The sequence below is a fragment of the Salmo salar genome, chromosome 03 (assembly GCF_965601325.2).
Source record: "Salmo salar chromosome 03, fSalSal1, whole genome shotgun sequence".
NCBI lineage: Eukaryota > Metazoa > Chordata > Actinopteri > Salmoniformes > Salmonidae > Salmo > Salmo salar.
The window spans coordinates 20,222,124-20,248,339 of record NC_138293.1 but is presented as its reverse complement, the minus strand read 5'-3'; the positions used below and the strand labels follow the sequence as shown (position 1 = coordinate 20,248,339).

The window sequence follows — 26,216 nt, the reverse complement described above, 5'->3', positions numbered from 1 at the left end:
AAGAAAACCTACATTTTACTTTGGCAGAATAATAATGGGATTCCCTAAAAAACACATCACTGACATCACCAGGCGGTAAATTACTTAATAGACCAATAACAAAGAGTTACAAACAGCTCTGCCAATAACAGTTAGTTTTCAGGTTTCCCCCTTTCCACTCAGACAATGCCAGACAGTCCTAGCAAAATTCTTGCTTGACAAATTGCTCTTTACTAACAAGTCATTTTTGCTCATTTTTGATCATTTTAATTGAAAACAATCACACTAAGGTATTTCATTGTCACCCAGAAATGATTAGATATAAGGGCAGTCCACGACAAAAAAAATGTTTCGTCGACCAAAAGCCGTCTGTTCTTTCGACCAATCGACTGGTCCAAATTTTAAAAAGTGTATTTTTCCATATATAGACACACCCTATGTGTTTGAATAAAATCAACTATATGTAGGCTACTGAGCTTGTCTGATGCTTTAAGCACACTGTGATTAAATAACAAAGACACAAATTAATCAAGAGGGTGTCAGAAACCAAGATAACCTAACCAGAAAAAAAAACCTGTTCCCGAATCTCCTCCTCCCGCTGCTGATGCTCTAGTGGCAGAGCTAGCACCATTACACTCCCGGTAATAGGCTACACCAGGGGGTCGGTTTCCATTTAGAGTGCCAATTAACCTTGAATTAATTTTTTACCCCCAAATGTCATTATATCCAATTGGAAGTTACAGTCTTTTCTCATCTCCGCAACAGACTCAGGATAGGTGAAGGTTGAGAGCCACGCGTCCTCCGAAACACAACCCAGCCATGCTGCACTGCTCACTTAACCTGGAAACCAGCCGCACCAATGTGTCGGAGGAAACACCGTACACCTGGCGACCGTGTCGGCGCGCATTGCACCTGGCCCTCCACAGGAATTGCTAGTGCGCGAAGGGACAAAAACATCCCTGCCGGCCAAACCCTCCACTAAACCAGACGCCACTGGGCCAATTGTGCACCGCCCCATGGGTCTCCCGGTAGCAACCAGCAGCAGAGAACACAGACTTGAACCGGGATCTCTAGCGGCAGGGATAGCTATGCGTTGCAATGCCTTAGAACACTGCGCCACTCAGGAGGCCTGCCAACTTATCTTACCATTTTGACCGATCTGCGTGCCAGTTATGGTTTTCATATGCATATTTTCGTAGAACAGTTGAATTTATTTCATATGTAAAGTCTTTGTATCTCAAAATCATTTTCAAGTGATGAATAAAAATGATATCTAAACCGAAATGAAAATGACCCAAATCTAAAAGTAACTTCTATTGCCATTGCCAACTATGTAAAAATGGCCTACATAAAGCCAACAAATAAAATCATTACAGTCTGAAGGTGAACAAAAATATCCCGATAAAAAATAAATCCCTTTGGCTACACATGGCCTTTCTGCAACGAACTTGAAACAATGTATCAACTAAGATCCACTTGGTCCAGCCAGATGCTTGAGCTAACAAACTTGCAACATTGTATAAAATATTTTGGACCCTCAGTTTCCCCTGCCAGTGACCTGTGGGCAGACACAGCTGTAGGCTCTATACCAGGCTAATTGCGCAAGCACAAGAAGTAATCAGGTAGACTTGTTTTGTAACGTTTCCACCGGATCAGAGCATGACATTTTTTTATTTGATTTGCTGAGTGGTTATCCAAAGGGAGAGAGCTGGAAATATTTTTCAAATAGGCTACATTGAGCAACTATTGACATTCTCAATGGATGTAATAACAGACTTTGTTTCCTTGCTGTATGAGGTGAAGAAAAATGTACTTTGAGAAGCTCCACAGCTCATAAGTGGTGGTGATTAAAGATAATCAGAAATACTGTCAGATCCCCAAATGGGCACATTTATAAGCCTACATTTGCTCGCAGGCCAGGTAGCCTAGGCCTACTTCTATGGGTAATCAGGTGCGCGTCCTTAAACATTGTTGACAGGAGCACTCCAAACAAAACACAATGAATAAATGGACAACTCGGAAATGGAATGAAATAAAACAGAACTTGTTTCCATCCCCGCGGCTTCAGCAATGGATCAGTCCACTGAGATATGCGTCAATCAAGTCGTGCCATAAATCCTTTTTTTGGGGAAACTGCTCGACTAAAACATTCTCAGTTGACCAACAGCCTATGGACCAGTTGACTAAATGGTGTCAGCCCTATTTGATACTGAGATTTAAAAAAAAACAGCTGCACTGGACTTTTAGAAGATTCATTTCAAAGGGTGATTCAAACAAAACACCCAGTTGCGTTGGCCGGGAATCGAACCCGGGTCAACTGCTTGGAAGGCAGCTATGCTCACCACTATACCACCAACGCTTACCAAATAACTCTCTGGAGCAGTCTTTGTTTGAAAGTGAAAGTAAAAGAAAACCTACATTTTACATTAGCAGAATAATAATGGGATTCCCTAAAAAACACATCACTGACATCACCAGGCGGTAAATTACTTAATAGACCAATAACAAAGAGTTACAAACAGCTCTGCCAATAACAGTTAGTTTTCAGGTTTCCCCCTTTCCACTCAGACAATGCCAGACAGTCCTAGCAAAATTCTTGCTTGACAAATTGCTCTTTACTAACAAGTCATTTTTGCTCATTTTTGATCATTTTAATTGAAAACAATCACACTAAGGTATTTCATTGTCACCCAGAAATGATTAGATATAAGGGCAGTCCACGACAAAAAAAATGTTTCGTCGACCAAAAGCCGTCTGTTCTTTCGACCAATCGACTGGTCCAAATTTTAAAAAGTGTATTTTTCCATATATAGACACACCCTATGTGTTTGAATAAAATCAACTATATGTAGGCTACTGAGCTTGTCTGATGCTTTAAGCACACTGTGATTAAATAACAAAGATACAAATTACTCAAGAGGGTGTCAGAAACCAAGATAACCTAACCAGAAAAAAAAACCTGTTCCCGAATCTCCTCCTCCCGCTGCTGATGCTCTAGTGGCAGAGCTAGCACCATTACGCTCCCGGTATTAGGCTACACCAGGGGGTCGGTTTCCATTTAGAGTGCCAATTAACCTTGAATTAATTTTTTACCCCCAAATGTCATTATATCCAATTGGAAGTTACAGTCTTGTCTCATCTCCGCAACAGACTCAGGATAGGTGAAGGTTGAGAGCCACGCGTCCTCCGAAACACAACCCAGCCAAGCTGCACTGCTCACTTAACCTGGAAACCAGCCGCACCAATGTGTCGGAGGAAACACCGTACACCTGGCGACCGTGTCGGCGCGCATTGCACCTGGCCCTCCACAGGAATTGCTAGTGCGCGAAGGGACAAAAACATCCCTGCCGGCCAAACCCTCCACTAAACCAGACGCCACTGGGACAATTGTGCACCGCCCCATGGGTCTCCCGGTAGCAACCAGCAGCAGAGAACACAGACTTGAACCGGGATCTCTAGCGGCAGGGATAGCTATGCGTTGCAATGCCTAAGAACACTGCGCCACTCAGGAGGCCCGACAACTTATCTTACCATTTCGACCGATCTGCGTGCCAGTTATGGTTTTCATATGCATATTTTCGTAGAACAGTTGAATTTATTTCATATGTAAAGTCTTTGTATCTCAAAATCATTTTCAAGTGATGAATAAAAATGATATCTAAACCGAAATGAAAATGACCCAAATCTAAAAGTAACTTCTATTGCCATTGCCAACTATGTAAAAATGGCCTACATAAAGCCAACAAATAAAATCATTACAGTCTGAAGGTGAAAAAAATATCCCGATAAAAAATAAATCCCTTTGGCTACACATGGCCTTTCTGCAACGAACTTGAAACAATGTATCAACTAAGATCCACTTGGTCCAGCCAGATGCTTGAGCTAACAAACTTGCAACATTGTATAAAATATTTTGGACCCTCAGTTTCCCCTGCCATTGACCTCTGGGCAGACACAGCTGTAGGCTCTATACCAGGCTATTTGTGCAAGCACAAGAAGTAATCAGGTAGACTTGTTTTGTAACGTTTCCACCGGATCAGAGCATGACATCTTTTTATTTGATTTGCTGAGTGGTTATCCAAAGGGAGAGAGCTGGAAATATTTTTCAAATAGGCTACATTGAGCAACTATTGACATTCTCAATGGATGTAATAACAGACTTTGTTTCCTTGCTGTATGAGGTGAAGAAAAATGTACTTTGAGAAGCTCCACAGCTCATAAGTGGTGGTGATTAAAGATAATCAGAAATACTGTCAGATCCCCAAATGGGCACATTTATAAGCCTACATTTGCTCGCAGGCCAGGTAGCCTAGGCCTACTTCTATGGGTAATCAGGTGCGCGTCCTTAAACATTATTGACAGGAGCACTCCAAACAAAACACAATGAATAAATGGACAACTCGGAAATGGAATGAAATAAAACAGAACTTGTTTCCATCCCCGCGGCTTCAGCAATGGATCAGTCCACTGAGATATGCGTCAATCAAGTCGTGCCATAAATCCTTTTTTGGGGGAAACTGCTCAACTAAAACATTCTCAGTTCACCAACAGCCTATGGACCAGTTGACTAAATGGTGTCAGCCCTATTTGATACTGAGATTTTAAAAAAAACAGCTGCACTGGACTTTCAGAAGATTCATTTCAAAGGGTGATTCAAACTAAACACCCAGTTGCGTTGGCCGGGAATCGAACCCGGGTCAACTGCTTGGAAGGCAGCTATGCTCACCACAATACCACCAACGCTTAACAAATAACTCTCTGGAGCAGTCTTTGTTTGAAAGTTAAAGTAAAAGAAAACCTACATTTTACTTTGGCAGAATAATAATGGGATTCCCTAAAAAACACATCACTGACATCACCAGGCGGTAAATTACTTAATAGACCAATAACAAAGAGTTACAAACAGCTCTGCCAATAACAGTTAGTTTTCAGGTTTCCCCCTTTCCACTCAGACAATGCCAGACAGTCCTAGCAAAATTCTTGCTTGACAAATTGCTCTTTACTAACAAGTCATTTTTGCTCATTTTTGATCATTTTAATTGAAAACAATCACACTAAGGTATTTCATTGTCACCCAGAAATGATTAGATATAAGGGCAGTCCACGACAAAAAAAATGTTTCGTCGACCAAAAGCCGTCTGTTCTTTCGACCAATCGACTGGTCCAAATTTTAAAAAGTGTATTTTTCCATATATAGACACACCCTATGTGTTTGAATAAAATCAACTATATGTAGGCTACTGAGCTTGTCTGATGCTTTAAGCACACTGTGATTAAATAACAAAGATACAAATTACTCAAGAGGGTGTCAGAAACCAAGATAACCTAACCAGAAAAAAAAACCTCTTCCCGAATCTCCTCCTCCCGCTGCTGATGCTCTAGTGGCAGAGCTAGCACCATTACGCTCCCGGTATTAGGCTACACCAGGGGGTCGGTTTCCATTTAGAGTGCCAATTAACCTTGAATTAATTTTTTACCCCCAAATGTCATTATATCCAATTGGAAGTTACAGTCTTGTCTCATCTCCGCAACAGACTCAGGATAGGTGAAGGTTGAGAGCCACGCGTCCTCCGAAACACAACCCAGCCAAGCTGCACTGCTCACTTAACCTGGAAACCAGCCGCACCAATGTGTCGGAGGAAACACCGTACACCTGGCGACCGTGTCGGCGCGCATTGCACCTGGCCCTCCACAGGAATTGCTAGTGCGCGAAGGGACAAAAACATCCCTGCCGGCCAAACCCTCCACTAAACCAGACGCCACTGGGACAATTGTGCACCGCCCCATGGGTCTCCCGGTAGCAACCAGCAGCAGAGAACACAGACTTGAACCGGGATCTCTAGCGGCAGGGATAGCTATGCGTTGCAATGCCTAAGAACACTGCGCCACTCAGGAGGCCCGACAACTTATCTTACCATTTCGACCGATCTGCGTGCCAGTTATGGTTTTCATATGCATATTTTCGTAGAACAGTTGAATTTATTTCATATGTAAAGTCTTTGTATCTCAAAATCATTTTCAAGTGATGAATAAAAATGATATCTAAACCGAAATGAAAATGACCCAAATCTAAAAGTAACTTCTATTGCCATTGCCAACTATGTAAAAATGGCCTACATAAAGCCAACAAATAAAATCATTACAGTCTGAAGGTGAAAAAAATATCCCGATAAAAAATAAATCCCTTTGGCTACACATGGCCTTTCTGCAACGAACTTGAAACAATGTATCAACTAAGATCCACTTGGTCCAGCCAGATGCTTGAGCTAACAAACTTGCAACATTGTATAAAATATTTTGGACCCTCAGTTTCCCCTGCCATTGACCTCTGGGCAGACACAGCTGTAGGCTCTATACCAGGCTATTTGTGCAAGCACAAGAAGTAATCAGGTAGACTTGTTTTGTAACGTTTCCACCGGATCAGAGCATGACATCTTTTTATTTGATTTGCTGAGTGGTTATCCAAAGGGAGAGAGCTGGAAATATTTTTCAAATAGGCTACATTGAGCAACTATTGACATTCTCAATGGATGTAATAACAGACTTTGTTTCCTTGCTGTATGAGGTGAAGAAAAATGTACTTTGAGAAGCTCCACAGCTCATAAGTGGTGGTGATTAAAGATAATCAGAAATACTGTCAGATCCCCAAATGGGCACATTTATAAGCCTACATTTGCTCGCAGGCCAGGTAGCCTAGGCCTACTTCTATGGGTAATCAGGTGCGCGTCCTTAAACATTATTGACAGGAGCACTCCAAACAAAACACAATGAATAAATGGACAACTCGGAAATGGAATGAAATAAAACAGAACTTGTTTCCATCCCCGCGGCTTCAGCAATGGATCAGTCCACTGAGATATGCGTCAATCAAGTCGTGCCATAAATCCTTTTTTGGGGGAAACTGCTCAACTAAAACATTCTCAGTTCACCAACAGCCTATGGACCAGTTGACTAAATGGTGTCAGCCCTATTTGATACTGAGATTTAAAAAAAAACAGCTGCACTGGACTTTCAGAAGATTCATTTCAAAGGGTGATTCAAACTAAACACCCAGTTGCGTTGGCCGGGAATCGAACCCGGGTCAACTGCTTGGAAGGCAGCTATGCTCACCACAATACCACCAACGCTTAACAAATAACTCTCTGGAGCAGTCTTTGTTTGAAAGTTAAAGTAAAAGAAAACCTACATTTTACTTTGGCAGAATAATAATGGGATTCCCTAAAAAACACATCACTGACATCACCAGGCGGTAAATTACTTAATAGACCAATAACAAAGAGTTACAAACAGCTCTGCCAATAACAGTTAGTTTTCAGGTTTCCCCCTTTCCACTCAGACAATGCCAGACAGTCCTAGCAAAATTCTTGCTTGACAAATTGCTCTTTACTAACAAGTCATTTTTGCTCATTTTTGATCATTTTAATTGAAAACAATCACACTAAGGTATTTCATTGTCACCCAGAAATGATTAGATATAAGGGCAGTCCACGACAAAAAAAATGTTTCGTCGACCAAAAGCCGTCTGTTCTTTCGACCAATCGACTGGTCCAAATTTTAAAAAGTGTATTTTTCCATATATAGACACACCCTATGTGTTTGAATAAAATCAACTATATGTAGGCTACTGAGCTTGTCTGATGCTTTAAGCACACTGTGATTAAATAACAAAGACACAAATTACTCAAGAGGGTGTCAGAAACCAAGATAACCTAACCAGAAAAAAAAACCTGTTCCCGAATCTCCTCCTCCCGCTGCTGATGCTCTAGTGGCAGAGCTAGCACCATTACACTCCCGGTATTAGGCTACACCAGGGGGTCGGTTTCCATTTAGAGTGCCAATTAACCTTGAATTAATTTTTTACCCCCAAATGTCATTATATCCAATTGGAAGTTACAGTCTTGTCTCCGCAACAGACTCAGGATAGGTGAAGGTTGAGAGCCACGCGTCCTCCGAAACACAACCCAGCCAAGCTGCACTGCTCACTTAACCTGGAAACCAGCCGCACCAATGTGTCGGAGGAAACACCGTACACCTGGCGACCGTGTCGGCGCGCATTGCACCTGGCCCTCCACAGGAATTGCTAGTGCGCGAAGGGACAAAAACATCCCTGCCGGCCAAACCCTCCACTAAACCAGACGCCACTGGGCCAATTGTGCACCGCCCCATGGGTCTCCCGGTAGCAACCAGCAGCAGAGAACACAGACTTGAACCGGGATCTCTAGCGGCAGGGATAGCTATGCGTTGCAATGCCTTAGAACACTGCACCACTCAGGAGGCCCGCCAACTTATCTTACCATTTTGACCGATCTGCGTGCCAGTTATGGTTTTCATATGCATATTTTCGTAGAACAGTTGAATTTATTTCATATGTAAAGTCTTTGTATCTCAAAATCATTTTCAAGTGATGAATAAAAATGATATCTAAACCGAAATGAAAATGACCCAAATCTAAAAGTAACTTCTATTGCCATTGCCAACTATGTAAAAATGGCCTACATAAAGCCAACAAATAAAATCATTACAGTCTGAAGGTGAAAAAAATATCCCGATAAAAAATAAATCCCTTTGGCTACACATGGCCTTTCTGCAATGAACTTGAAACAATGTATCAACTATCAACAGTTTGGTCCAGCCAGATGCTTGAGCTAACAAACTTGCAACATTGTATAAAATATTTTGGACCCTCAGTTTCCCCTGCCATTGACCTCTGGGCAGACACAGCTGTAGGCTCTATACCAGGCTAATTGCGCAAGCACAAGAAGTAATCAGGTAGACTTGTTTTGTAACGTTTCCACCGGATCAGAGCATGACATTTTTTTATTTGATTTGCTGAGTGGTTATCCAAAGGGAGAGAGCTGGAAATATTTTTCAAATAGGCTACATTGAGCAACTATTGACATTCTCAATGGATGTAATAACAGACTTTGTTTCCTTGCTGTATGAGGTGAAGAAAAATGTACTTTGAGAAGCTCCACAGCTCATAAGTGGTGGTGATTAAAGATAATCAGAAATACTGTCAGATCCCCAAATGGGCACATTTATAAGCCTACATTTGCTCGCAGGCCAGGTAGCCTAGGCCTACTTCTATGGGTAATCAGGTGCGCGTCCTTAAACATTGTTGACAGGAGCACTCCAAACAAAACACAATGAATAAATGGACAACTCGGAAATGGAATGAAATAAAACAGAACTTGTTTCCATCCCCGCGGCTTCAGCAATGGATCAGTCCACTGAGATATGCGTCAATCAAGTCGTGCCATAAATCCTTTTTTTGGGGAAACTGCTCGACTAAAACATTCTCAGTTGACCAACAGCCTATGGACCAGTTGACTAAATGGTGTCAGCCCTATTTGATACTGAGATTTAAAAAAAAACAGCTGCACTGGACTTTTAGAAGATTCATTTCAAAGGGTGATTCAAACAAAACACCCAGTTGCGTTGGCCGGGAATCGAACCCGGGTCAACTGCTTGGAAGGCAGCTATGCTCACCACTATACCACCAACGCTTACCAAATAACTCTCTGGAGCAGTCTTTGTTTGAAAGTGAAAGTAAAAGAAAACCTACATTTTACATTAGCAGAATAATAATGGGATTCCCTAAAAAACACATCACTGACATCACCAGGCGGTAAATTACTTAATAGACCAATAACAAAGAGTTACAAACAGCTCTGCCAATAACAGCTAGTTTTCAGGTTTCCCCCTTTCCACTCAGACAATGCCAGACAGTCCTAGCAAAATTCTTGCTTGACAAATTGCTCTTTACTAACAAGTCATTTTTGCTCATTTTTGCTCATTTTAATTGAAAACAATCACACTAAGGTATTTCATTGTTACCCAGAAATGATTAGATATAAGGGCAGTCCACGACAAAAAAAATGTTTCGTCGACCAAAAGCCGTCTGTTCTTTCGACCAATCGACTGGTCCAAATTTTAAAAAGTGTATTTTTCCATATATAGACACACCCTATGTGTTTGAATAAAATCAACTATATGTAGGCTACTGAGCTTGTCTGATGCTTTAAGCACACTGTGATTAAATAAAAAAGACACAAATTACTCAAGAGGGTGTCAGAAACCAAGATAACCTAACCAGAAAAAAAAACCTCTTCCCGAATCTCCTCCTCCCGCTGCTGATGCTCTAGTGGCAGAGCTAGCACCATTACGCTCCCGGTATTAGGCTACACCAGGGGGTCGGTTTCCATTTAGAGAGCCAATTAACCTTGAATTCATTTTTTACCCCCAAATTTCATGATATTCAATTGGAAGTTACAGTCTTGTCTCATCTCCGCAACAGACTCAGGATAGGTGAAGGTTGAGAGCCACGCGTCCTCCGAAACACAACCCAGCCAAGCTGCACTGCTCACTTAACCTGGAAACCAGCCGCACCAATGTGTCGGAGGAAACACCGTACACCTGGCGACCGTGTCGGCGCGCATTGCACCTGGCCCTCCACAGGAATTGCAAGTGCGCGAAGGGACAAAAACATCTCTGCCGGCCAAACCCTCCACTAAACCAGACGACAATGGGCACCGCCCCATGGGTCTCCCGGTAACAAGCGGCAGCAGCAGAGGACACAGACTTGAACCGGGATCTCTAGCGGTAGGGCTAGCTATGCGTTGCAATGCCTTAGAACACTGCGCCACTCAGGAGGCCCGCCAACTTATCTTACCATTTCGACCGATCTGCGTGCCAGTTATGGTTTTCATATGCATATTTTCGTAGAACAGTTGAATTTATTTCATATGTAAAGTCTTTGTATCTCAAAATCATTTTCAAGTGATGAATAAAAATGATATCTAAACCGAAATGAAAATGACCCAAATCTAAAAGTAACTTCTATTGCCATTGCCAACTATGTAAAAATGGCCTACATAAAGCCAACAAATAAAATCATTACAGTCTGAAGGTGAAAAAAATATCCCGATAAAAAATAAATCCCTTTGGCTACACATGGCCTTTCTGCAACGAACTTGAAACAATGTATCAACTAAGATCCACTTGGTCCAGCCAGATGAGATATGCGTCAATCAAGTCGTGCCATAAATCCTTTTTTTGGGGAAACTGCTCGACTAAAACATTCTCAGTTGACCAACAGCCTATGGACCAGTTGACTAAATGGTGTCAGCCCTATTTGATACTGAGATTTTAAAAAACCCAGCTGCACTGGACTTTTAGCAGATTCATTTCAAAGGGTGATTCAAACAAAACACCCAGTTGCGTTGGCCGGGAATCGAACCCGGGTCAACTGCTTGGAAGGCAGCTATGCTCACCACTATACCACCAACGCTTACCAAATAACTCTCTGGAGCAGTCTTTGTTTGAAAGTGAAAGTAAAAGAAAACCTACATTTTACATTAGCAGAATAATAATGGGATTCCCTAAAAAACACATCACTGACATCACCAGGCGGTAAATTACTTAATAGACCAATAACAAAGAGTTACAAACAGCTCAGCCAATAACAGCTAGTTTTCAGGTTTCCCCCTTTCCACTCAGACAATGCCAGACATTCCTAGCAAAATTCTTGCTTGACAAATTGCTCTTTACTAACAAGTCATTTTTGCTCATTTTGATCATTTTAATTGAAAACAATCACACTAAGGTATTTCATTGTTACCCAGAAATGATTAGATATAAGGGCAGTCCACGACAAAAAAAATGTTTCGTCGACCAAAAGCCGTCTGTTCTTTCGACCAATCGACTGGTCCAAATTTTAAAAAGTGTATTTTTCCATATATAGACACACCCTATGTGTTTGAATAAAATCAACTATATGTAGGCTACTGAGCTTGTCTGATGCTTTAAGCACACTGTGATTAAATAACAAAGATACAAATTACTCAAGAGGGTGTCAGAAACCAAGATAACCTAACCAGAAAAAAAAACCTGTTCCCGAATCTCCTCCTCCCGCTGCTGATGCTCTAGTGGCAGAGCTAGCACCATTACGCTCCCGGTATTAGGCTACACCAGGGGGTCGGTTTCCATTTAGAGTGCCAATTAACCTTGAATTAATTTTTTACCCCCAAATGTCATTATATCCAATTGGAAGTTACAGTCTTGTCTCATCTCCGCAACAGACTCAGGATAGGTGAAGGTTGAGAGCCACGCGTCCTCCGAAACACAACCCAGCCAAGCTGCACTGCTCACTTAACCTGGAAACCAGCCGCACCAATGTGTCGGAGGAAACACCGTACACCTGGCGACCGTGTCGGCGCGCATTGCACCTGGCCCTCCACAGGAATTGCTAGTGCGCGAAGGGACAAAAACATCCCTGCCGGCCAAACCCTCCACTAAACCAGACGCCACTGGGACAATTGTGCACCGCCCCATGGGTCTCCCGGTAGCAACCAGCAGCAGAGAACACAGACTTGAACCGGGATCTCTAGCGGCAGGGATAGCTATGCGTTGCAATGCCTAAGAACACTGCGCCACTCAGGAGGCCCGACAACTTATCTTACCATTTCGACCGATCTGCGTGCCAGTTATGGTTTTCATATGCATATTTTCGTAGAACAGTTGAATTTATTTCATATGTAAAGTCTTTGTATCTCAAAATCATTTTCAAGTGATGAATAAAAATGATATCTAAACCGAAATGAAAATGACCCAAATCTAAAAGTAACTTCTATTGCCATTGCCAACTATGTAAAAATGGCCTACATAAAGCCAACAAATAAAATCATTACAGTCTGAAGGTGAAAAAAATATCCCGATAAAAAATAAATCCCTTTGGCTACACATGGCCTTTCTGCAACGAACTTGAAAGAATGTATCAACTAAGATCCACTTGGTCCAGCCAGATGCTTGAGCTAACAAACTTGCAACATTGTATAAAATATTTTGGACCCTCAGTTTCCCCTGCCATTGACCTCTGGGCAGACACAGCTGTAGGCTCTATACCAGGCTATTTGTGCAAGCACAAGAAGTAATCAGGTAGACTTGTTTTGTAACGTTTCCACCGGATCAGAGCATGACATCTTTTTATTTGATTTGCTGAGTGGTTATCCAAAGGGAGAGAGCTGGAAATATTTTTCAAATAGGCTACATTGAGCAACTATTGACATTCTCAATGGATGTAATAACAGACTTTGTTTCCTTGCTGTATGAGGTGAAGAAAAATGTACTTTGAGAAGCTCCACAGCTCATAACTGGTGGTGATTAAAGATAATCAGAAATACTGTCAGATCCCCAAATGGGCACATTTATAAGCCTACATTTGCTCGCAGGCCAGGTAGCCTAGGCCTACTTCTATGGGTAATCAGGTGCGCGTCCTTAAACATTATTGACAGGAGCACTCCAAACAAAACACAATGAATAAATGGACAACTCGGAAATGGAATGAAATAAAACAGAACTTGTTTCCATCCCCGCGGCTTCAGCAATGGATCAGTCCACTGAGATATGCGTCAATCAAGTCGTGCCATAAATCCTTTTTTGGGGGAAACTGCTCAACTAAAACATTCTCAGTTCACCAACAGCCTATGGACCAGTTGACTAAATGGTGTCAGCCCTATTTGATACTGAGATTTTAAAAAAAACAGCTGCACTGGACTTTCAGAAGATTCATTTCAAAGGGTGATTCAAACTAAACACCCAGTTGCGTTGGCCGGGAATCGAACCCGGGTCAACTGCTTGGAAGGCAGCTATGCTCACCACAATACCACCAACGCTTAACAAATAACTCTCTGGAGCAGTCTTTGTTTGAAAGTTAAAGTAAAAGAAAACCTACATTTTACATTAGCAGAATAATAATGGGATTCCCTAAAAAACACATCACTGACATCACCAGGCGGTAAATTACTTAATAGACCAATAACAAAGAGTTACAAACAGCTCTGCCAATAAGAGCTAGTTTTCAGGTTTCCCCCTTTCCACTCAGACAATGCCAGACATTCCTAGCAAAATTCTTGCTTGACAAATTGCTCTTTACTAACAAGTCATTTTTGATCATTTTTGATCATTTTAATTGAAAACAATCACACTAAGGTATTTCATTGTCACCCAGAAATGATTAGATATAAGGGCAGTCCACGACAAAAAAAATGTTTCGTCGACCAAAAGCCGTCTGTTCTTTCGACCAATCGACTGGTCCAAATTTTAAAAAGTGTATTTTTCCATATATAGACACACCCTATGTGTTTGAATAAAATCAACTATATGTAGGCTACTGAGCTTGCCTGATGCTTTAAGCACACTGTGATTAAATAACAAAGACACAAATTACTCAAGAGGGTGTCAGAAACCAAGATAACCTAACCAGAAAAAAAAACCTCTTCCCGAATCTCCTCCTCCCGCTGCTGATGCTCTAGTGGCAGAGCTAGCACCATTACGCTCCCGGTATTAGGCTACACCAGGGGGTCGGTTTCCATTTAGAGAGCCAATTAACCTTGAATTAATTTTTTACCCCCAAATGTCATGATATCCAATTGGAAGTTACAGTCTTGTCTCATCTCCGCAACAGACTCAGGATAGGTGAAGGTTGAGAGCCACGCGTCCTCCGAAACACAACCCAGCCAAGCTGCACTGCTCACTTAACCTGGAAACCAGCCGCACCAATGTGTCGGAGGAAACACAGTACACCTGGCGACCGTGTCGGCGCGCATTGCACCTGGCCCTCCACAGGAATTGCTAGTGCGCAAAGGGACAAAAACATCTCTGCCGGCCAAACCCTCCACTAACCAAGACTACACTGGGCCAATTGTGCACCGCCCCATGGGTCTCCCGGTAGCAAGCGGCAGCAGCAGAGGACACAGACTTGAACCGGGATCTCTAGCGGCAAGGATAGCTATGCGTTGCAATGCCTTAGAACACTGCGCCACTCAGGAGGCCCGCCAACTTATCTTACCATTTCGACCGATCTGCGTGCCAGTTATGGTTTTCATATGCATATTTTCGTAGAACAGTTGAATTTATTTCATATGTAAAGTCTTTGTATCTCAAAATCATTTTCAAGTGATGAATAAAAATGATATCTAAACCGAAATGAAAATGACCCAAATCTAAAAGTAACTTCTATTGCCATTGCCAACTATGTAAAAATGGCCTACATAAAGCCAACAAATAAAATCATTACAGTCTGAAGGTGAAAAAAATATCCCGATAAAAAATAAATCCCTTTGGCTACACATGGCCTTTCTGCAACGAACTTGAAACAATGTATCAACTAAGATCCACTTGGTCCAGCCAGATGAGATATGCGTCAATCAAGTCGTGCCATAAATCCTTTTTTTGGGGAAACTGCTCGACTAAAACATTCTCAGTTGACCAACAGCCTATGGACCAGTTGACTAAATGGTGTCAGCCCTATTTGATACTGAGATTTAAAAAAACCCAGCTGCACTGGACTTTTAGCAGATTCATTTCAAAGGGTGATTCAAACAAAACACCCAGTTGCGTTGGCCGGGGATCGAACCCGGGTCAACTGCTTGGAAGGCAGCTATGCTCACCACTATAACACCAACGCTTACCGAATAACTCTCTGGAGCAGTCTTTGTTTGAAAGTGAAAGTAAAAGAAAACCTACATTTTATATTAGCAGAATAATAATGGGATTCCCTAAAAAACACATCACTGACATCACCAGGCGGTAAATTACTTAATAGACCAATAACAAAGAGTTACAAACAGCTCTGCCAATAACAGCTAGTTTTCAGGTTTCCCCCTTTCCACTCAGACAATGCCAGACATTCCTAGCAAAATTCTTGCTTGACAAATTGCTCTTTACTAACAAGTCATTTTTGCTCATTTTGCTCATTTTAATTGAAAACAATCACACTAAGGTATTTCATTGTTACCCAGAAATGATTAGATATAAGGGCAGTCCACGACAAAAAAAACGTTTCGTCGACCAAAAGCCGTCTGTTCTTTCGACCAATCGACTGGTCCAAATTTTAAAAAGTGTATTTTTCCATATATAGACACACCCTATGTGTTTGAATAAAATCAACTATATGTAGGCTACTGAGCTTGTCTGATGCTTTAAGCACACTGTGATTAAATAACAAAGATACAAATTACTCAAGAGGGTGTCAGAAACCAAGATAACCTAACCAGAAAAAAAAACCTGTTCCCGAATCTCCTCCTCCCGCTGCTGATGCTCTAGTGGCAGAGCTAGCACCATTACGCTCCCGGTATTAGGCTACACCAGGGGGTCGGTTTCCATTTAGAGTGCCAATTAATCTTGAATTAATTTTTTACCCCCAAATGTCATTATATCCAATTGGAAGTTACAGTCTTGTCTCATCTCCGCAACAGACTCAGGATAGGTGAAGGTTGAGAGCCACGCGTCCTCCGAAACACAACCCAGCCAAGCTGCACTGCTCACTTAACCTGGAAACCAGCCGCACCAATGTGTCGGAGGAAACACCGTACACCTGGCGACCGTGTCGGCGCGCATTGCACCTGGCCCTCCACAGGAATTGCTAGTGCGCGAAGGGACAAAAACATCCCTGCCGGCCAAACCCTCCACTAAACCAGACGCCACTGGGCCAATTGTGCACCGCCCCATGGGTCTCCCGGAAGCAACCAGCAGCAGAGAACACAGACTTGAACCGGGATCTCTAGCGGCAGGGATAGCTAAGCGTTGCAATGCCTAAGAACACTTCGCCACTCAGGAGGCCCGACAACTTATCTTACCATTTCGACCGATCTGCGTGCCAGTTATGGTTTTCATATGTATATTTTCGTAGAACAGTTGAATTTATTTCATATGTAAAGTCTTTGTATCTCAAAATCATTTTCAAGTGATGAATAAAAATGATATCTAAACCGAAATGAAAATGACCCAAATCTAAAAGTAACTTCTATTGCCATTGCCAACTATGTAAAAATGGCCTACATAAAGCCAACAAATAAAATCATTACAGTCTGAAGGTGAAAAAAATATCCCGATAAAAAATAAATCCCTTTGGCTACACATGGCCTTTCTGCAACGCACTTGAAACAATGTATCAACTAAGATCCACTTGGTCCAGCCAGATGCTTGAGCTAACAAACTTGCAACATTGTATAAAATATTTTGGACCCTCAGTTTCCCCTGCCAGTGACCTGTGGGCAGACACAGCTGTAGGCTCTATACCAGGCTAATTGCGCAAGCACAAGAAGTAATCAGGTAGACTTGTTTTGTAACGTTTCCACCGGATCAGAGCATGACATTTTTTTATTTGATTTGCTGAGTGGTTATCCAAAGGGAGAGAGCTGGAAATATTTTTCAAATAGGCTACATTGAGCAACTATTGACATTCTCAATGGATGTAATAACAGACTTTTTTTCCTTGCTGTATGAGGTGAAGAAAAATGTACTTTGAGAAGCTCCACAGCTCATAAGTGGTGGTGATTAAAGATAATCAGAAATACTGTCAGATCCCCAAATGGGCACATTTATAAGCCTACATTTGCTCGCAGGCCAGGTAGCCTAGGCCTACTTCTATGGGTAATCAGGTGCGCGTCCTTAAACATTGTTGACAGGAGCACTCCAAACAAAACACAATGAATAAATGGACAACTCGGAAATGGAATGAAATAAAACAGAACTTGTTTCCATCCCCGCGGCTTCAGCAATGGATCAGTCCACTGAGATATGCGTCAATCAAGTCGTGCCATAAATTCTTTTTTTGGGGAAACTGCTCGACTAAAACATTCTCAGTTGACCAACAGCCTATGGACCAGTTGACTAAATGGTGTCAGCCCTATTTGATACTGAGATTTAAAAAAAAACAGCTGCACTGGACTTTTAGAAGATTCATTTCAAAGGGTGATTCAAACAAAACACCCAGTTGCGTTGGCCAGGAATCGAACCCGGGTCAACTGCTTGGAAGGCAGCTATGCTCACCACTATACCACCAACGCTTACCAAATAACTCTCTGGAGCAGTCTTTGTTTGAAAGTGAAAGTAAAAGAAAACCTACATTTTACATTAGCAGAATAATAATGGGATTCCCTAAAAAACACATCACTGACATCACCAGGCGGTAAATTACTTAATAGACCAATAACAAAGAGTTACAAACAGCTCTGCCAATAACAGCTAGTTTTCAGGTTTCCCCCTTTCCACTCAGACAATGCCAGACAGTCCTAGCAAAATTCTTGCTTGACAAATTGCTCTTTACTAACAAGTCATTTTTGCTCATTTTTGATCATTTTAATTGAAAACAATCACACTAAGGTATTTCATTGTCACCCAGAAATGATTAGATATAAGGGCAGTCCACGACAAAAAAAATGTTTCGTCGACCAAAAGCCGTCTGTTCTTTCGACCAATCGACTGGTCCAAATTTTAAAAAGTGTATTTTTCCATATATAGACACACCCTATGTGTTTGAATAAAATCAACTATATGTAGGCTACTGAGCTTGTCTGATGCTTTAAGCACACTGTGATTAAATAACAAAGACACAAATTACTCAAGAGGGTGTCAGAAACCAAGATAACCTAACCAGAAAAAAAAACCTGTTCCCGAATCTCCTCCTCCCGCTGCTGATGCTCTAGTGGCAGAGCTAGCACCATTACACTCCCGGTATTAGGCTACACCAGGGGGTCGGTTTCCATTTAGAGTGCCAATTAACCTTGAATTAATTTTTTACCCCCAAATGTCATTATATCCAATTGGAAGTTACAGTCTTGTCTCCGCAACAGACTCAGGATAGGTGAAGGTTGAGAGCCACGCGTCCTCCGAAACACAACCCAGCCAAGCTGCACTGCTCACTTAACCTGGAAACCAGCCGCACCAATGTGTCGGAGGAAACACCGTACACCTGGCGACCGTGTCGGCGCGCATTGCACCTGGCCCTCCACAGGAATTGCTAGTGCGCAAAGGGACAAAAACATCTCTGCCGGCCAAACCCTCCACTAACCAAGACTACACTGGGCCAATTGTGCACCGCCCCATGGGTCTCCCGGTAGCAAGCGCAGCAGCAGAGGACACAGACTTGAACCGGGATCTCTAGCGGCAAGGATAGCTATGCGTTGCAATGCCTTAGAACACTGCGCCACTCAGGAGGCCCGCCAACTTATCTTACCATTTCGACCGATCTGCGTGCCAGTTATGGTTTTCATATGCATATTTTCGTAGAACAGTTGAATTTATTTCATATGTAAAGTCTTTGTATCTCAAAATCATTTTCAAGTGATGAATAAAAATGATATCTAAACCGAAATGAAAATGACCCAAATCTAAAAGTAACTTCTATTGCCATTGCCAACTATGTAAAAATGGCCTACATAAAGCCAACAAATAAAATCATTACAGTCTGAAGGTGAAAAAAATATCCCGATAAAAAATAAATCCCTTTGCCTACACATGGCCTTTCTGCAACGAACTTGAAACAATGTATCAACTAAGATCCACTTGGTCCAGCCAGATGAGATATGCGTCAATCAAGTCGTGCCATAAATCCTTTTTTTGGGGAAACTGCTCGACTAAAACATTCTCAGTTGACCAACAGCCTATGGACCAGTTGACTAAATGGTGTCAGCCCTATTTGATACTGAGATTTAAAAAAACCCAGCTGCACTGGACTTTTAGCAGATTCATTTCAAAGGGTGATTCAAACAAAACACCCAGTTGCGTTGGCCGGGAATCGAACCCGGGTCAACTGCTTGGAAGGCAGCTATGCTCACCACTATACCACCAACGCTTACCAAATAACTCTCTGGAGCAGTCTTTGTTTGAAAGTGAAAGTAAAAGAAAACCTACATTTTACATTAGCAGAATAATAATGGGATTCCCTAAAAAACACATCACTGACATCACCAGGCGGTAAATTACTTAATAGACCAATAACAAAGAGTTACAAACAGCTCTGCCAATAACAGCTAGTTTTCAGGTTTCCCCCTTTCCACTCAGACAATGCCAGACATTCCTAGCAAAATTCTTGCTTGACAAATTGCTCTTTACTAACAAGTCATTTTTGCTCATTTTGCTCATTTTAATTGAAAACAATCACACTAAGGTATTTCATTGTTACCCAGAAATGATTAGATATAAGGGCAGTCCACGACAAAAAAAACGTTTCGTCGACCAAAAGCCGTCTGTTCTTTCGACCAATCGACTGGTCCAAATTTTAAAAAGTGTATTTTTCCATATATAGACACACCCTATGTGTTTGAATAAAATCAACTATATGTAGGCTACTGAGCTTGTCTGATGCTTTAAGCACACTGTGATTAAATAACAAAGATACAAATTACTCAAGAGGGTGTCAGAAACCAAGATAACCTAACCAGAAAAAAAAACATGTTCCCGAATCTCCTCCTCCCGCTGCTGATGCTCTAGTGGCAGAGCTAGCACCATTACGCTCCCGGTATTAGGCTACACCAGGGGGTCGGTTTCCATTTAGAGTGCCAATTAACCTTGAATTAATTTTTTACCCCCAAATGTCATTATATCCAATTGGAAGTTACAGTCTTGTCTCCGCAACAGACTCAGGATAGGTGAAGGTTGAGAGCCACGCGTCCTCCGAAACACAACCCAGCCAAGCTGCACTGCTCACTTAACCTGGAAACCAGCCGCACCAATGTGTCGGAGGAAACACCGTACACCTGGCGACCGTGTCGGCGCGCATTGCACCTGGCCCTCCACAGGAATTGCTAGTGCGCGAAGGGACAAAAACATCCCTGCCGGCCAAACCCTCCACTAAACCAGACGCCACTGGGCCAATTGTGCACCGCCCCATGGGTCTCCCGGTAGCAACCAGCAGCAGAGAACACAGACTTGAACCAGGATCTCTAGCGGCAGGGATAGCTATGCGTTGCAATGCCTTAGAACACTGCGCCACTCAGGAGGCCCGCCAACTTATCTTACCATTTTGACCGATCTGCGTGCCAGTTATGGTTTTCATATGCATATTTTCATAGAACAGTTGAATTTATTTCATATGTAAAGTCTTTGTATCTCAAAATCATTTTCAAGTGATGAATAAAAATGATATCTAAACCGAAATGAAAATGACCCAAATCTAAAAGTAACTTCTATTGCCATTGCCAACTATGTAAAAATGGCCTACATAAAGCCAACAAATAAAATCCTTACAGTCTGAAGGTGAACAAAAATATCCCGATAAAAAATAAATCCCTTTGGCTACACATGGCCTTTCTGCAACGAACTTGAAACAATGTATCAACTAAGATCCACTTGGTCCAGCCAGATGCTTGAGCTAACAAACTTGCAACATTGTATAAAATATTTTGGACCCTCAGTTTCCCCTGCCAGTGACCTGTGGGCAGACACAGCTGTAGGCTCTATACCAGGCTAATTGCGCAAGCACAAGAAGTAATCAGGTAGACTTGTTTTGTAACGTTTCCACCGGATCAGAGCATGACATTTTTTTATTTGATTTGCTGAGTGGTTATCCAAAGGGAGAGAGCTGGAAATATTTTTCAAATAGGCTACATTGAGCAACTATTGACATTCTCAATGGATGTAATAACAGACTTTTTTTCCTTGCTGTATGAGGTGAAGAAAAATGTACTTTGAGAAGCTCCACAGCTCATAAGTGGTGGTGATTAAAGATAATCAGAAATACTGTCAGATCCCCAAATGGGCACATTTATAAGCCTACATTTGCTCGCAGGCCAGGTAGCCTAGGCCTACTTCTATGGGTAATCAGGTGCGCGTCCTTAAACATTGTTGACAGGAGCACTCCAAACAAAACACAATGAATAAATGGACAACTCGGAAATGGAATGAAATAAAACAGAACTTGTTTCCATCCCCGCGGCTTCAGCAATGGATCAGTCCACTGAGATATGCGTCAATCAAGTCGTGCCATAAATCCTTTTTTGGGGGAAACTGCTCGACTAAAACATTCTCAGTTGACCAACAGCCTATGGACCAGTTGACTAAATGGTGTCAGCCCTATTTGATACTGAGATTTAAAAAAAAACAGCTGCACTGGACTTTTAGAAGATTCATTTCAAAGGGTGATTCAAACAAAACACCCAGTTGCGTTGGCCGGGAATCGAACCCGGGTCAACTGCTTGGAAGGCAGCTATGCTCACCACTATACCACCAACGCTTACCAAATAACTCTCTGGAGCAGTCTTTGTTTGAAAGTGAAAGTAAAAGAAAACCTACATTTTACATTAGCAGAATAATAATGGGATTCCCTAAAAAACACATCACTGACATCACCAGGCGGTAAATTACTTAATAGACCAATAACAAAGAGTTACAAACAGCTCTGCCAATAACAGTTAGTTTTCAGGTTTCCCCCTTTCCACTCAGACAATGCCAGACAGTCCTAGCAAAATTCTTGCTTGACAAATTGCTCTTTACTAACAAGTCATTTTTGCTCATTTTTGCTCATTTTAATTGAAAACAATCACAATAAGGTATTTCATTGTCACCCAGAAATGATTAGATATAAGGGCAGTCCACGACAAAAAAAATGTTTCGTCGACCAAAAGCCGTCTGTTCTTTCGACCAATCGACTGGTCCAAATTTTAAAAAGTGTATTTTTCCATATATAGACACACCCTATGTGTTTGAATAAAATCAACTATATGTAGGCTACTGAGCTTGTCTGATGCTTTAAGCACACTGTGATTAAATAACAAAGACACAAATTACTCAAGAGGGTGTCAGAAACCAAGATAACCTAACCAGAAAAAAAAACCTGTTCCCGAATCTCCTCCTCCCGCTGCTGATGCTCTAGTGGCAGAGCTAGCACCATTACGCTCCCGGTATTAGGCTACACCAGGGGTCGGTTTCCATTTAGAGTGCCAATTAACCTTGAATTAATTTTTTACCCCCAAATGTCATTATATCCAATTGGAAGTTACAGTCTTGTCTCCGCAACAGACTCAGGATAGGTGAAGGTTGAGAGCCACGCGTCCTCCGAAACACAACCCAGCCAAGCTGCACTGCTCACTTAACCTGGAAACCAGCCGCACCAATGTGTCGGAGGAAACACCGTACACCTGGCGACCGTGTCGGCGCGCATTGCACCTGGCCCTCCACAGGAATTGCTAGTGCGCGAAGGGACAAAAACATCCCTGCCTGCCAAACCCTCCACTAAACCAGACGCCACTGGGCCAATTGTGCACCGCCCCATGGGTCTCCCGGTAGCAACCAGCAGCAGAGAACACAGACTTGAACCGGGATCTCTAGCGGCAGGGATAGCTATGCGTTGCAATGCCTTAGAACACTGCACCACTCAGGAGGCCCGCCAACTTATCTTACCATTTTGACCGATCTGCGTGCCAGTTATGGTTTTCATATGCATATTTTCGTAGAACAGTTGAATTTATTTCATATGTAAAGTCTTTGTATCTCAAAATCATTTTCAAGTGATGAATAAAAATGATATCTAAACCGAAATGAAAATGACCCAAATCTAAAAGTAACTTCTATTGCCATTGCCAACTATGTAAAAATGGCCTACATAAAGCCAACAAATAAAATCATTACAGTCTGAAGGTGAAAAAAATATCCCGATAAAAAATAAATCCCTTTGGCTACACATGGCCTTTCTGCAATGAACTTGAAACAATGTATCAACTATCAACAGTTTGGTCCAGCCAGATGCTTGAGCTAACAAACTTGCAACATTGTATAAAATATTTTGGACCCTCAGTTTCCCCTGCCATTGACCTCTGGGCAGACACAGCTGTAGGCTCTATACCAGGCTAATTGCGCAAGCACAAGAAGTAATCAGGTAGACTTGTTTTGTAACGTTTCCACCGGATCAGAGCATGACATTTTTTTATTTGATTTGCTGAGTGGTTATCCAAAGGGAGAGAGCTGGAAATATTTTTCAAATAGGCTACATTGAGCAACTATTGACATTCTCAATGGATGTAATAACAGACTTTGTTTCCTTGCTGTATGAGGTGAAGAAAAATGTACTTTGAGAAGCTCCACAGCTCATAAGTGGTGGTGATTAAAGATAATCAGAAATACTGTCAGATCCCCAAATGGGCACATTTATAAGCCTACATTTGCTCGCAGGCCAGGTAGCCTAGGCCTACTTCTATGGGTAATCAGGTGCGCGTCCTTAAACATTGTTGACAGGAGCACTCCAAACAAAACACAATGAATAAATGGACAACTCGGAAATGGAATGAAATAAAACAGAACTTGTTTCCATCCCCGCGGCTTCAGCAATGGATCAGTCCACTGAGATATGCGTCAATCAAGTCGTGCCATAAATCCTTTTTTTGGGGAAACTGCTCGACTAAAACATTCTCAGTTGACCAACAGCCTATGGACCAGTTGACTAAATGGTGTCAGCCCTATTTGATACTGAGATTTAAAAAAAAACAGCTGCACTGGACTTTTAGAAGATTCATTTCAAAGGGTGATTCAAACAAAACACCCAGTTGCGTTGGCCGGGAATCGAACCCGGGTCAACTGCTTGGAAGGCAGCTATGCTCACCACTATACCACCAACGCTTACCAAATAACTGTCTGGAGCAGTCTTTGTTTGAAAGTGAAAGTAAAAGAAAACCTACATTTTACATTAGCAGAATAATAATGGGATTCCCTAAAAAACACATCACTGACATCACCAGGCGGTAAATTACTTAATAGACCAATAACAAAGAGTTACAAACAGCTCTGCCAATAACAGTTAGTTTTCAGGTTTCCCCCTTTCCACTCAGACAATGCCAGACAGTCCTAGCAAAATTCTTGCTTGACAAATTGCTCTTTACTAACAAGTCATTTTTGATCATTTTTGATCATTTTAATTGAAAACAATCACACTAAGGTATTTCATTGTCACCCAGAAATGATTAGATATAAGGGCAGTCCACGACAAAAAAAATGTTTCGTCGACCAAAAGCCGTCTGTTCTTTCGACCAATCGACTGGTCCAAATTTTAAAAAGTGTATTTTTCCATATATAGACACACCCTATGTGTTTGAATAAAATCAACTATATGTAGGCTACTGAGCTTGTCTGATGCTTTAAGCACACTGTGATTAAATAACAAAGACACAAATTACTCAAGAGGGTGTCAGAAACCAAGATAACCTAACCAGAAAAAAAAACCTGTTCCCGAATCTCCTCCTCCCGCTGCTGATGCTCTAGTGGCAGAGCTAGCACCATTACACTCCCGGTATTAGGCTACACCAGGGGGTCGGTTTCCATTTAGAGTGCCAATTAACCTTGAATTAATTTTTTACCCCCAAATGTCATTATATCCAATTGGAAGTTACAGTCTTGTCTCCGCAACAGACTCAGGATAGGTGAAGGTTGAGAGCCACGCGTCCTCCGAAACACAACCCAGCCAAGCTGCACTGCTCACTTAACCTGGAAACCAGCCGCACCAATGTGTCGGAGGAAACACCGTACACCTGGCGACCGTGTCGGCGCGCATTGCACCTGGCCCTCCACAGGAATTGCTAGTGCGCGAAGGGACAAAAATATCCCTGCCGGCCAAACCCTCCACTAAACCAGACGCCACTGGGCCAATTGTGCACCGCCCCATGGGTCTCCCGGTAGCAACCAGCAGCAGAGAACACAGACTTGAACAGGGATCTCTAGCGGCAGGGATAGCTATGCGTTGCAATGCCTTAGAACACTGCACCACTCAGGAGGCCCGCCAACTTATCTTACCATTTTGACCGATCTGCGTGCCAGTTATGGTTTTCATATGCATATTTTCGTAGAACAGTTGAATTTATTTCATATGTAAAGTCTTTGTATCTCAAAATCATTTTCAAGTGATGAATAAAAATGATATCTAAACCGAAATGAAAATGACCCAAATCTAAAAGTAACTTCTATTGCCATTGCCAACTATGTAAAAATGGCCTACATAAAGCCAACAAATAAAATCATTAGAGTCTGAAGGTGAAAAAAATATCCCGATAAAAAATAAATCCCTTTGGCTACACATGGCCTTTCTGCAATGAACTTGAAACAATGTATCAACTATCAACAGTTTGGTCCAGCCAGATGCTTGAGCTAACAAACTTGCAACATTGTATAAAATATTTTGGACCCTCAGTTTCCCCTGCCATAGACCTCTGGGCAGACACAGCTGTAGGCTCTATACCAGGCTAATTGCGCAAGCACAAGAAGTAATCAGGTAGACTTGTTTTGTAACGTTTCCACCGGATCAGAGCATGACATTTTTTTATTTGATTTGCTGAGTGGTTATCCAAAGGGAGAGAGCTGGAAATATTTTTCAAATAGGCTACATTGAGCAACTATTGACATTCTCAATGGATGTAATAACAGACTTTGTTTCCTTGCTGTATGAGGTGAAGAAAAATGTACTTTGAGAAGCT

The 26,216-nt window shown here is 42.0% G+C and overlaps 11 non-coding genes across 11 annotated transcripts; all 11 read right to left on the bottom strand.

Moving 5' to 3' along the window:
• Nucleotides 1–2,266: 2,266 nt before the first annotated feature.
• Nucleotides 2,267–2,338, bottom strand: trnag-ucc (transfer RNA glycine (anticodon UCC)). The gene has a single exon. It is a non-coding gene; the product is annotated as a tRNA-Gly (tRNA).
• Nucleotides 2,339–4,650: 2,312 nt separating this feature from the next.
• trnag-ucc (transfer RNA glycine (anticodon UCC)) lies at nt 4,651–4,722 on the bottom strand. The gene has a single exon. It is a non-coding gene; the product is annotated as a tRNA-Gly (tRNA).
• A 2,312-nt stretch (nt 4,723–7,034) lies between these two features.
• trnag-ucc (transfer RNA glycine (anticodon UCC)) lies at nt 7,035–7,106 on the bottom strand. Its single transcript has one exon. It is a non-coding gene; the product is annotated as a tRNA-Gly (tRNA).
• Nucleotides 7,107–9,413: 2,307 nt separating this feature from the next.
• On the bottom strand, nt 9,414–9,485 carry trnag-ucc (transfer RNA glycine (anticodon UCC)). The gene has a single exon. It is a non-coding gene; the product is annotated as a tRNA-Gly (tRNA).
• Nucleotides 9,486–11,197: 1,712 nt separating this feature from the next.
• trnag-ucc (transfer RNA glycine (anticodon UCC)) lies at nt 11,198–11,269 on the bottom strand. The gene has a single exon. It is a non-coding gene; the product is annotated as a tRNA-Gly (tRNA).
• A 2,311-nt stretch (nt 11,270–13,580) lies between these two features.
• On the bottom strand, nt 13,581–13,652 carry trnag-ucc (transfer RNA glycine (anticodon UCC)). The gene has a single exon. It is a non-coding gene; the product is annotated as a tRNA-Gly (tRNA).
• Nucleotides 13,653–15,373: 1,721 nt separating this feature from the next.
• On the bottom strand, nt 15,374–15,445 carry trnag-ucc (transfer RNA glycine (anticodon UCC)). The gene has a single exon. It is a non-coding gene; the product is annotated as a tRNA-Gly (tRNA).
• Nucleotides 15,446–17,756: 2,311 nt separating this feature from the next.
• trnag-ucc (transfer RNA glycine (anticodon UCC)) lies at nt 17,757–17,828 on the bottom strand. The gene has a single exon. It is a non-coding gene; the product is annotated as a tRNA-Gly (tRNA).
• A 1,715-nt stretch (nt 17,829–19,543) lies between these two features.
• On the bottom strand, nt 19,544–19,615 carry trnag-ccc (transfer RNA glycine (anticodon CCC)). Its single transcript has one exon. It is a non-coding gene; the product is annotated as a tRNA-Gly (tRNA).
• Nucleotides 19,616–21,922: 2,307 nt separating this feature from the next.
• trnag-ucc (transfer RNA glycine (anticodon UCC)) lies at nt 21,923–21,994 on the bottom strand. Its single transcript has one exon. It is a non-coding gene; the product is annotated as a tRNA-Gly (tRNA).
• A 2,306-nt stretch (nt 21,995–24,300) lies between these two features.
• trnag-ucc (transfer RNA glycine (anticodon UCC)) lies at nt 24,301–24,372 on the bottom strand. The gene has a single exon. It is a non-coding gene; the product is annotated as a tRNA-Gly (tRNA).
• Between the last annotated feature and the right edge of the window lie 1,844 nt (nt 24,373–26,216).